The sequence below is a fragment of the Manis pentadactyla genome, chromosome 6 (assembly GCF_030020395.1).
Source record: "Manis pentadactyla isolate mManPen7 chromosome 6, mManPen7.hap1, whole genome shotgun sequence".
In the NCBI taxonomy this organism is placed as follows: domain Eukaryota; kingdom Metazoa; phylum Chordata; class Mammalia; order Pholidota; family Manidae; genus Manis; species Manis pentadactyla.
In genome coordinates this window covers 115672190-115685110 of record NC_080024.1, presented here as the reverse complement: position 1 = coordinate 115685110, position 12921 = coordinate 115672190, and the positions used below count along the sequence as shown (strand labels likewise).

Genomic DNA, 12921 nt, shown 5'->3' with positions numbered 1-12921 from the left:
GATTCCAGTGACATTTGAATGCATTAATATCTCATCATTTCAACATGGACTGGAAGAATTATAACTTTAGGACAAAATTAATTCACTTAATATTTGAGCCCTTACTGTATTAGAAACTGTAAAAACTGCTAAATAAAACAGATTCAGTCCTTGGACTTGTGAAGTGCTTGGCCTTTCCCAGTAGAGAGGGCAGGTACCACCCCTACACACAGATGCATAACACAAATATTGACAATAAGAGAATTGCATATTGTGATCAGTGTCATGAGTGTCACAGAACAGGAGCTGAAGTCGACATTAAAAGGTTGTCAGAGAAAGTGAGTGACATACTCTGAGAAGATGACATTTTAACAAAGACCTAAAGGAGGACACTAGATGCAGAAAAAAAAACAAACCAGGGAGTGTCTGGGCTGAAGAGTAGCTAGAAGTTGGCCTTTTACAAAACTTGTAAGGAAACTGTCCATTTTGGTTGATGGAGAGGCGGTCAGTGGGAGGGGTCATGAAAGAGGGTGGGGAGAGGGCAGGGCCACCTGGGAAAGAGTTTACTGAAGAAGGGACTACTTGCATCTCATTCCATTAAAACATCATAGTCACAAACATATGTGATATTACTGCCATGTCTTTAAATGATCATAACAAATCATGTCTTTTTTTCAGAGACATATTATGTGATGTCATTTGTATCCTAGGGCAACTGCCGACATTCAGACTTTGCACAGAAAGACCATTATTGCACCCAGTTTATCAGCTTCAGGAAAATGTGTGTGTGTGTGTGTGTGTGTGTGTGTGTGTGTGTGTGTGTGCGTGCACATGCATGTGTGTGTGAGGGAGAAAGAACAATTACATACTACACATTATGGGAAGAAAATCAAACCATGTGTAGGCTCTTTGTGTTGGTTATGTTGTTTGTCATGATAAATTTATTCCACATGATGAATGAAATGAGAAATGAGATTTACAAATAAAATATACAAAGAGCTGCAATCCTTCAGAGCAGAGGTTGACAAGTTTTTTTCTCTAAGATTCAGAGACATGGGAAAGACCCAGGGAAGAGTGACAAGAGATCCTACTAGCTTGGATTGGCTAAATATTCTCATATTTTACTAGCTATAGGCACAAAGTTATATCATATGGTAAAAAAAAATCCACCAACTGTTTCTGTTGACTTTATACAAAAGTTATAGTCGTATTTGTCAAATGTCTTATTTTTTAAATGTGTGTGACTACCTCTGGCATTAAGTAGAAAGTTGGCACAGATTATCCCAAAGTTCTCATCCAGCTCTGAAATTCTGTGATTCAAAAATTTACATTATTATACAATTACTAATATCTGGCAGAATTGAGAAAGTAGTTGAAATGGTATTTTATGACTTCTTTTCCCTGGCTTAATATTTTTGCTAATTTTAGAATACTAGTTGCTGAAGCTTGGCAGCTGTAACAATAATTGACTATTTCCTAATCACTTTGCAACTGCTTTCTTTTAACTGAGGATGAAATAGTATAGCATGTATAAACTGAAAACTTAAAATGGATGCTTCAGACAAATCAGTTTTTCATTGAAATGAGTCAACCACTATTAAATAATAATTCTACTTATATACATCAGTCAGTGAATATCCTTGACTAGGCCTTACACAATCATTGAGTACACATGCATTGACCAACTAGTAGAGCCTAAAATCAGGACTGATGTACAATAGGGCATAAAAATACTTATTGCATGAATGTACAGAGACTCTCAAGTCATGGTGCCTGGTTCAAATTTCACCTCTGCCACTTACTAGTTTGTAACCATGGAAAAACTACTTAACTTTCTGTGCTTCCCTTGCTCATTGTAAAATGGGCTAAAAATCATATTCCTAGGGTATTTTGAGAATAAAATGATACATTTTCTGTAAACTGAATGGCATAGCGCTTGTTACATAGTCAGTTTAAATAGAAGTTGATAATATTATTTCAACATCTGTTTTCATTCTAGCTGGTACAATAATTACCTAGCATATAAACATCACATAAGTCTAAGGAAGAAATGGACTTCCAAGAGAACCTGGAGTTGTACTAACTTCTGGCAAAACAAGCATTTAAAATCCTACTCTAAAATATGTTGCATTTAAAGTGAAACAAGGAAAATAACATAAAATGAAGACCTGTTAAGGTAAATAAGTACTTTTATTTCCTGTGTGCAGTATATTTTGTTAGGTATTATGTGGGATACAAAAGCACAGAAAAGATAATTACTATTCTCTAGGAGTTTAAATCTTTGTAATAAAATAAAAACAGATTGAAAACAAAAAAGGTAACTGAGGTACTCATTACAGACTCATTGAGCCTTTACTAGGTAACACAAAGATGACTGAAATGATACAATCTACAGAGGCAAGTTACATAATGTCTGTGAGCCTTAACTTTCTTCATCTTTGAAATAGGAGTAGAAATATCTCAACAAGATTGTGAGAATCAAATGTGAATCACTGGATAAAAGTCTGCAACCTGACAGGCTCTCACCATCCTAAGTGCTTTGAGCAGAGGCTACAAAGGTATGGAAGAGAGACATGCTCCTCCTCCAGGAAGGCGACATTGGAGGAGAGTCTCAAAGCAGAATTGTGAGGCAGAGAAATTCAGTAAGAACATCCACGTAGATGGGACAGTACATGCTGTAAGGCAAGGGCTCAAGGCAGGGCTCATGAAGGGGAGAAGTTTACTCCCCAGATTTGAATCCCTGTAATTCATTCACCATCTGAATGGTGAATATTTCTCTCCATCCCCTGCTTCAAAATCTGGAATAAGCTTTTGTCCATTAGACGAGTTGAATGGAATCTCCCACACCTAATTGCAGTTTACTATTATCTCCTTGAGTCTGATCACCATCATCTCTTTAATGCATGGCCACAGAAGATAGTATGCAACAATGGTTAAGGGGTCAGGTTTTGGAGTTAGAAGTTTCTACTTAGTTTCTGTGACCTGGGGTAAGTTATTCAAACTCTCTAAAGATCAACTTTCTCATTGCAAAGGAATAATAATAGCTCCTACTGCTTAAAGTTGGTTATAGGAGTTGAATAAAATAGCACACTTAGTATAGTGTCTGGTATGTAATAAGGACTCAAACAGTAACTATTAAAAAACTATCACAAATGGTATTTTGGGGAAGTTAATTTAAGAATGGCTTGCAAAATGGAGTTTTGGAATGAGGGATTAGGTTAATGTTACAAATATTGTTAAGGGTGCCACTTCAGCCACTAAGATGTGAGGCTGTGCGGGCCCGACCTAGGGTGATGTTACACAGAATGAAAACACCCGGAGGGAACAACTAAGACCCACAGAAGGGCTGGAGAAGCAGGGATGGAGTGAGACAACAAACCCCATGATTTTGACCTTGAGATGGTGGTCCCATTTAAAAAAAAGTAGAGAAGTCAGGTGAGCTATGATGACTGAATTTATAATTTCATGACTTACAATTATATAAACATAAAATGATGCCACATAAAGATATTGCTAAATTTAGTTATGACATGACTGTGCTGTGCTGAATCCTGGAACTTTCTCTTTAGCCTTGGTGTTCCTGGTGCTCTTTGCATCATTCCGATGGACACTCTACTTGGCTAACTTCACGCAGGGTCTTCTAAGCCCTGTAGGCCTCCACGTTAGGCTAAGTGTCCATCCTTGTTGGACTTGTACCCACCAGTTGTAGCAATAAGTCAGTTTGGAGGAGCACCCCCCCTCTATAACTGATCACCCCCAAATTCTGATCAAATTCTTCACCCCGGTATCTGATCAACCTGGCCTGCCTTCAGAAAGAATCCTTTTGTGTCTGTTTAACCAGAATCCTCTTACTCCTGATGTTTCCTCTTAGTGATTTCCACCTTCTGACCTCCCCACTTTGCTTTTTAGCCATAAACCCCCACTTGTCTTTGGTGTATTTGGAATTCAATCCAGTTCTCTACTGAAGTCTTTATTTTCCCTATTGCAGTAGTCATTAATAACATCTGCTATTAACAGCTTTAACCACTATCTAGTTCTGATTTTCTTTGAACTTCCAGGCTAATTCCTCCTTTTACTCCTGCCTACTAAATGAAGGCTTTTCCTGGAGTTTAAGCTGTAATTCTTCTCATTTCTGTTAACTGTCTCTAGGATGGGATGATGGGTGGCAGGGTTTACCTAAGTGTTAAAATCTTATTTGAAATTTTCAGGTCTCCCCTTTACCTCCCCAAAGACATCTTCCTCCATATTCTAACTATGCAAAAATTTCCATGCCTAGAATAGGTTTGAATAAACAACAATGTTAAAATTATCAGGAAAGAGGTAGCAATTTAAAAGTCAAGGAAGAGATAAATTACTTGAATTTTTAATACCAATACCTATATTACTTACCAGTAACTTCTCCTAAATAAAAAAATACCAAATTCATGAAATTTTCCTCATGTCCCTCATGAAATATTTCCTTATGTTTATCATTTAGGGTTTCTTGAACCCTAAAGGAGATTAAAATACATGCCCAATTAAGCCACACTATAACTTTCAGTTTGAAATGTTTGAGTTTCTTATTACTTAAGACCCAGGCAGTCTTTGATTAGGAAAACTGCCTTGCCAGGAAACTGATTATTTTCCCAGGGGATGTAATTAAAGAGGACAATACTGCTGAGAACCTATGTGTGCCAAAGGCAATGCACTACATTTGTCAACATATACAATACCTTTATGGAGAGGAGGAAACATCTCAGCTGTTCTACAGGGCATCTGCCATGAACGTATTAACACCAACATCAAAACACTGCTAATAGCAAAATGCAAAAAGCAAAATAAAACCACACATGGGAATTGAGTAGTGTGATCAGACACCAAAACATATTACAAAACATCAGCAGGGCATAATGTTTTCTCTCCATACTCTCTCTGACTATAATCATCTGAACAGTTGGGCATTAAAATATTAGATGGGTCATATGGAAATTCATTCAACAAATTCATTCAAATTTACCAAAGTTGGGGGCAGGGAGATTTCATAGACAACTCCGGATTTCTAACTTAAGCAATTGGGTGTGTGGGTTGTGGTTACATAGATAGGGACACAGAACAGCAGAGGAGGGAGGGGGCGTTTATGAGTTCAGTTTTTGGAAATACTGTCGTGAGTTTGATGTGACTATGAAACACCAGTGAATGTTCCTCATACTTAATACGTAGGTCCTAAACATGATTAGTAAATAACTCAGGTCTGAGTTAGTAACGGGAATTAATTTAAGATAATAACCTATGTCATTTTTGCTTTGCTTTTACTAATTAAATATTTAGCAACTGGTTAAATCCACTTTTAATTTAATGGTTTGAATTGTCTTCTTCTAAGTCTACCTTCATAGGTCACTTAACCCTTCAGTTGGTGGCCACAGTGACAACATCCTTGCTACAAAACATAATTTAATAAATTGGGTTTAATGTCTAGCATTCTTCTCCTGATACAGAAATTTAAATTATCTCTCAAAGACCAGCTCTTTGCTTCCCACCTGAATGACAGCCAATACAGACTGATAATGCAGTCAACAGGCTCCGATGGCAGACTGCCTGGCTTTGTGCCCTGCTCTGCCATATATGAGTTCTGTGTTCTTTGCAAGCTATGTAGCTTTGCCACATCTCAGTTTCTTCATCTTTGTAATGGAGGGTACATTTCAGACTTGACTTATGGCTTAGCACCTAATTTAAAAGTATTATACTTGCACTTGAGAAGAATTGGTATGCTCCAACTGTTGAATGAAGAAGGCTATATATGACGACTAAATGAAGCCTGTTAGTGTGTTGTTTATATCCTCTATATTTTCAGTGGATTTTTTAGGAGCTTCATCTATCATTGAGAAAAAGATCTTGAAATTGATTACTATGATGGTCAATCTGTTGATTTCTCCCTGTAGTTGTATGAAGTGTTCTCCCCGGGTTTAGTAAGCATTAATTGAGTTCACTCAGGAAAAGTGCTTCAGACAATGCTTGGTGAACAGTGGCAGAATACGCTGCTCCAAAACGTGCCACTTTGGCATAAGGATTATTTTCATCCAAAGACACTTGAAAAACAACAGGTATAAGAAGAGCATTCTGCATCCTGACTTCCTCTGCTTCCTAAAAGCAGGAGATGAAACTACCTTGTAAAAGATGTGTTCTATGTACCAGGAGGGGAGAAACATTCTTATCGCCAGAGTGGAGGCTGAGAGAATTCTGTACCAATAGACCTTGTTAGAATCACTCTTCTTTTCCTTTAGCCTCCGCATATATGTTAGTTATGTTTCCACAACTGTCTGTCTTTGTCAAACCTAGTATAAAAGCATTTAGCTTTTGCCAATCCTTTGGGTCTTCATTTCCCTATGAAGGCTCCTATGCACATTACACTTCTGTTAAGTAAGTCTGTGTGCTTTTCTCTCCTTAGTCTATATCAACTTAGTTCTCAGGCCGATCCAAAGACCCTAAAAGGGTGCCTATAAAGTTCTGCCTCTCCTACACTTGCACATACCTAAGTATTTGATACATGTTCGCTATTATATTGTAATTATAAAGAAATACCAACTATGGCCTCAAATATTTGAATTACCAGAGAGATGGATATTGGTGTAGCACTATGATTATTATTAACATTTGTACCTTATTGGTTTACACTTCCTAGATTGTATGGAAGGTAAAGGGATCCTTGTGTTAATGCTGGTTGTTCCAAATGGTATCATTTTTCCCCCCTAAAATTAGCTTTTAAATAAATAAGATATTTCCGGTTAAAAATTCTAGCATGTGATAAGAATACAAGAATGAAATAAACTCAGTCAACATGTCTTTCCTCTTTCTTTTTTTTTAAAATAATTCTTCTTAAGCTGCATTATTCACTACATAGTAAATATGTCCTTGGGCATTCTTACAGTGTCAAGACAGACTCAAGAATGTGAGCTGTGATAAACTCTATTATACTCTGTTTTATAAAGAAATTATTCTAGCATACAACAAGGAATATTTATGTTCTTTCAGTGTACTTAATAGTTTACTATTAAAATGTCATTTTCACTAAAAAATGTAATTTCAGTAGTAATTATTCGAAATAATTAGGGTACTGTGAAGGATCTTGCTGTAATGTCACCACCATGAAAATCACCCCTACCACCATCGTGCACTATGTGTACACACACACACAGACACACACACAGACACACACACATCCCAGGGCTTGAAGAAGCCTCATCAGTTTGATGATTTTTCTCTTGATGGTGGTATGTCTCAGAGATATGACAAATAAACACAACATTCCACAATTAGATTTTAGTTATCTTAAAGATGTCTGATAGAATCAAAATACTTAAATAGCACCAGTAGCTCTTTGCTCCTAAATTATTTCTGACATAAAAAGTATAGGAGAGTAAAATAGTAAGATTTATCTCAAAACACATTAACTTGAAGAGGACTTATAGAATATTGAAATTTAAAAAAGGATTAAATCCTCTGCTAAGATTGATAAAATATTACACCAAAACTGTGTTGATCTACTCTTATTAAGTAGGCTGCTTTGAATTTCTGCTGAGAAAGTACTGGGGTTAACCAATATCAAAGTGACAATTAAGCCTTAAAAATACTTAAAAATAGCAGAAACATATTCAGTACAGCATGAATCCTGTAGTAAATGAATCGTCTATTGACCAAAATTTGATTTCTTTTACTTCTGGGTATAGGACTGCATCAGGCAAATCGGCTATAAAAATAATTTTTTAGAGGACAAGAAAGGAAGAGAAGGAATACCTTTGAATTTACTGGAATCAGATATAAATCAAGACTATGTACATTTATTCAGGCCAAACCTATGTCTTAAAGAATCTTTATTCTAACTGCTGCCCAAACTGTGGCTAGATAACAAGACAGAAGACAGAATACAATTTGCAAACTTCATGCTTTGACATTGAATGAGTCACCCTTGGTGAAAAAGCATTGCTTGCTATGTTTAATCATTTGCAATGTAAAGAACCAGATACCTTGTCTAGATGAAAAACTATGTTGAATTTTCCTATTAATATTGCCACTCTCAGGTGACTCAACTATAGATACATCTTACAAACTGTTCATCTTCTAAAGACACAAATAAAAAATTTCTTAGCCTTGTACAAAGAATTACACTGGAGAAGAATGTCCTCTCCATTAACCTCTAAACCTGCGGTTTGGGCTCTGGTCAGCTTAGAGGCCTGTACAGGCCTGAGAGCTACCTATATATGTTCAGCATATAAATGCTAGATATTTTTTAGATTATCTCTAGTCTTTAGAGCAACCTTCCAAACAATAACACTGCCCCCATTTTACGGATGAAGATACTAAGGTACACAGAGTAGTCTGGCAAATTCTCCAAGCTCATACTGTTATTAAGTGAATGAATTAGGCTTTTAACATTGATATTTCTGTATTCAAAACTCTGCTCTTTCAACTTTACCATCAAATATGTGCCTTTAGTTGATTGGCTGACTCACTCATACCCTCATACCTGATTTTAAGTAGTATTTTATCTTGAGAATGCAAGGTAAGGCACTGGAATGAATCCAGGGGCCGTTGGACCTAAATCCTTCCTTTTATAAATGGAAGTAACTGAGGCCTAAAGATTCCGTTCAGGACATGTATCAAGGTAATAACAAAGCTGGAACTAGGATTTTCCTTTGAAACTTAACATTAGGCATGCCATAATATGACATGAAAATTAAAATTTTTCATTTAAAATATGAAATTATTTATTTTAAATGAGACATGAAATAATTTTTAAAAATTTCAAGATCCATATTATCATCCATTGTCATTATTTATGCTAATGCATAATTAAAACAGGCTTTTTCCAGGGTGCATTTTGAAGTTGATACCACTATAGAACACCCAACAGAAAAATAAATGTGGGGACTTGGTTTAAAAACATACAGAATAAAATTCACACTGAGCTCTAAAAATAGGCATTGAGCCCAATTTCTGGAATAAATCAAAGAGTAGGCAGAAAACAGACAGCAGGAACAGTTATTTTAGCAAGAAAAGCAGGATAAATTTACCAGGCCAATCATGGATGATGTGTGCAGATAAAAGATGCAGAGAGAAAATGTGCAGCATTGATACATGCACGCATTTGAATGCAAGAAAGCAGAAAACCAGAAAGCACAATTGTCCTTAATGTGAATAAACATTCAAATTATGCTGCAGCTGCGAAGTTTAACTCAAGGAAGAGACATTTGCAAAGGAATTTATTAAATAGATGTGATTTCCTGGTTTCACAAACCCAGTGGCTCTTTTGTAAAGTAAAATGTACAATTTGTCTTGCTGTAAATGACATTTGTCCCTGTTGTACTCAATGAAATAGCAAAAAGTCTTTTGTGAAAGAATCTGCTTATTAAGGAGCACAATACTATTGATACCCAGACACTGGGCTCTGAATACGTGGAGTTATTCCACCTAATCAAATGTCTTATATATTGAATATAGTCTTACAATAAAGAGGTTTTCATGTGAAGTAAAGAGTTCTTCCCTAAAGGCCTATGCCAGAGCAGTTTCTTTGTAAGGAGCTAAAATTCTTGCTGAAACCAGTACTAGGCTGCTAAGCTTGTCTTTCCTCTCCTCCCTCCCTCCCTTCCTCCCTCCCTCCCTTCCTTCCTTCCATCCATCCATCCATTAACCAACAGGTATTTGTGGGTCTACAAAGTATATAACAGAGCAGGAGATATAAAAATGTATCATAAAGCTTATTGTTAGGTATTCATGATATTAAGATGGCATTTCATCAGAAGACTAAGACTCTGCTCTTAAACTGGTACACCCCCCACAGTAGTAGTGATGTCTGCAAACGAGCCCTTTATCGCAATCAGCCTTTGACTCAAATTGCAATGAAGAAATTGTGCCAGTCTGGATCATTTCTCTTACAGAGTGGGTCTCGAAGTAAAGTCTCTGGACCGGCAGTATCACCTGGGAACTTATTGGAAATGCAAATTATTGGGCCTCATCCCAGACTAATCTATGTTTGAGAACCAAAATGTATCACAATTACTTGGAAGACTTGACAAATCACAGAATTCACTTACTACACAATGGTCTAGACTACTGGTAGGTGAAGTCAAGGAATAAGAAATAAGTCTGAAAACTTAGAGTATAGCAGGTTTTAAATGTTTGGTTAAGAAGTCTGGAAAATGATGAATTAGTAAATCACAGAAAATTTTCTAAGCGAAGAGAGGACACAATCAGAGCTTTTATTTAGTAAGACTTTGCAGCCTAATGGACCATAGAGATGTGCATTGTTCAGGAGAGAAGACACAGTCTTCTTAATCTTTAGAACTTAATCTTTAGAAATTTTTCAGCTTCATATTGATTGGGACCATTCACTCAGTTTGCATTTTATGCTTAATGTAAGGTTTGTTCTAACAGATACCTCTTGCATGCTGTCCTGGGATTCTCTGCAGCCCATGGTTTGATCCTATCTACCCTGGTGTTTATTTCTTTCTTGTCATCTGCCACTGCCTCCTTGGTTTTCTTCCTCTACATCTTTCTGTTGCCCTTTCTCTTCTTCCCTTTCCTTCCCTTGGAGTTTGCATGCTAATGCACATTAGTTTAAATGTTTGTTGTTTGTTTGTTTTAATAGCTGCTCCTTAGGGAGTTTAACAATTACATTCCTTCTAGGTCAACACAACCACAGCTTTTCCCTGACTTCATTTTATCTGTTTAATGTCCTCAAATAAGAAAACCCAATTCACTTCAGTGTGTTAAATCTATTTTTCCAACCGACCATCCCTGTAACATTATGCTCAGACATGCATTATTTAAGGCACACTTTTCACACAAATGACTGCCACCTAGGTTATCTCCATGTAGAAAAGACAATAATTGTATTTTTGTGTATCTACAGATATATTGTATATAAAACAATGCACAGTGAGTAAAAAGTATAGATATTATGAAATGTTATACTAACTCTAACTATTCCAACATTTTGGTCCCACTTCATATCTTACTATATATTGTCTCAAATATCTAGCACTTATTTACAAAGTTAGGGTTTTTCTTTAAATTAAGGTACCATTGATATACAATCTTATGAAGGTTTCACATGAACAGCATTGTGGTTTCAACATTCACCCATATTTTCAAGTGCGCCCCCCAACCCCACTGCAGTCACTGTCCATCAGCGTAGTAAGATGCTATAGAGTCACTACTTGTATGAAGTTAGTTTTGAAACTGAGTCCACTCCAGTTCTATGACATTTGGATATAACCCTCTAATGTCTTTAAAACACAAAACACTCTCTTCCTGGAGATAGTTCAGTTAGGAGGAAAATGTGATTTATTTTATGATGTAAAGTGAAAGGAACAATAAGAGATATGTCTGGTTCCCTGCATCATGCCCTTTGCCCTTCTCTGATTTCAGCCATAGGTACATAGATGGATGGTCCCATTGCAGTGCCTGTTCTCTTCACCTTAGCATCTACCTCAGGTGAGAGACAACCGAGTGTCTTCCTGTCTCATTCAGTACAACACAGCACAGAATTGGGGGGTAGTTAATGCCCCAGAATCAATCCACAATCAAGAGAAAAACGCCAGTGGATAAACCTCTTGTCACACATCCTTCACGCAGAAATTCTGGGAGGTACCCTATACCCTCTAGGAGGTCCCACAGAAAACACGTTCCCACCGTCTATAGGGGAGGACTTGCTCACCCACTTTCCTGATCTCTGACTCTGGGAGCAGTGTCCCAGTAAATCACCAGGCCCATGCCATTGTCTCAGGCCAGCAACCCAAGCAAAAATGATGGCTTATTAATATATTCAGCAACATCCACTCCCTTCTGATCCAAATGTACATAGTATTTCTGATTTGTGCACATCAATAAGACCCTTTCTTTATCTTTCCTCAAAGCTACACATAATGATATGAAAGGAGTAGAGATTCTGGCACACATAGATTATGTCCAGCATGTCTATGCTAACAAATTCAAATCTGTACAACACTCTAAGAAAAAATAAAGGCTGATACCATGTCATCTACTTTCATAATTCCATGCTTAACCTAAAGTACAATATCTTGGTCTGCAGTCATGAAAATGGAATTGACCTGATTTGCGACTCTAGATTAACAAGAAGAATGAAAACTAAACATGTAAAACACATCTCACCTGGATATTGCACAGGCAACTAGGGAGTTAAAAAAATCAGACTTTAAACTCAGCAGACTTAATATGCTTGGAGTTATAAACTAGAAATATTTATATTCAAATATACCATGTTATAAAAAAACTGGTTTCACATAGGATTGCTAAAGAAGAAGATATGGGGATGTGTTATAAAAGGAGAAAGGCAGTCTTACCTTTTATTATCAATTTTCCATTTTTCTTGCTTCAAAGGCAGGAAAAGATCCAAACTTTGTATTTTTTAACCTGATGTCACTCGGTATGTGATGCTCAACTTTTCTGAAACATAACGAAATGTAGTAATTAGATGCAAGAATGAATACTACTCTTACAGCCATTAAATTCAAAGACATGAGAAGAGAGTTTTCATGGAGAATTTACATGGCAGTGTACTTGTGCATGTTACACTTTGCATTTTAATGCTTTTCAGAAAATAAAATCAACCTTAAAAAAATTAAAAAGTCACTGTAAGAAAAAAAGTTTGATTTCTACAATCTACTTTTCTACTATTTATGTTTATATCCTCTTTTAAAAAAAAACAAATGTAAGCATTACTCATTTGGTTTTGTAAAATATACCACACACACGAAATCGTATTCACTTCTTGTGCATTATTAGTTTGATGAAACTAAACAGTTGTGACTTTAAAAAAGGCTAAGAAGTATCATTCTTCCCAGGCTGGTTCTTCTGACACCATAGGAAGACACAAATCATGGCACAGTCTTTCCAAGCACATTTCTGGGGACTTACTGTCACCTTAGCCAAACCATTACCCTTAAT

The 12921-nt window shown here is 36.5% G+C and overlaps 1 protein-coding gene across 5 annotated transcripts in view; it reads right to left on the bottom strand.

Moving 5' to 3' along the window:
• DLGAP1 (DLG associated protein 1) overlaps nucleotides 1–12410 on the bottom strand; it is a 567869-nt gene extending 555459 nt beyond the window's left edge. For 4 of the 5 annotated variants that reach the window (XM_057504061.1, XM_036905864.2, XM_057504062.1 and 1 more), the window contains exon 1: nucleotides 12318–12404. The gene's annotated coding sequence lies outside the window, so the exon portion shown is untranslated. Of the gene's footprint in view, nucleotides 1–12317 lie in introns of all 5 variants that reach the window. The other variant, XM_036905862.2, reaches the window with a different exon arrangement.
• Nucleotides 12411–12921: the final 511 nt, after the last annotated feature.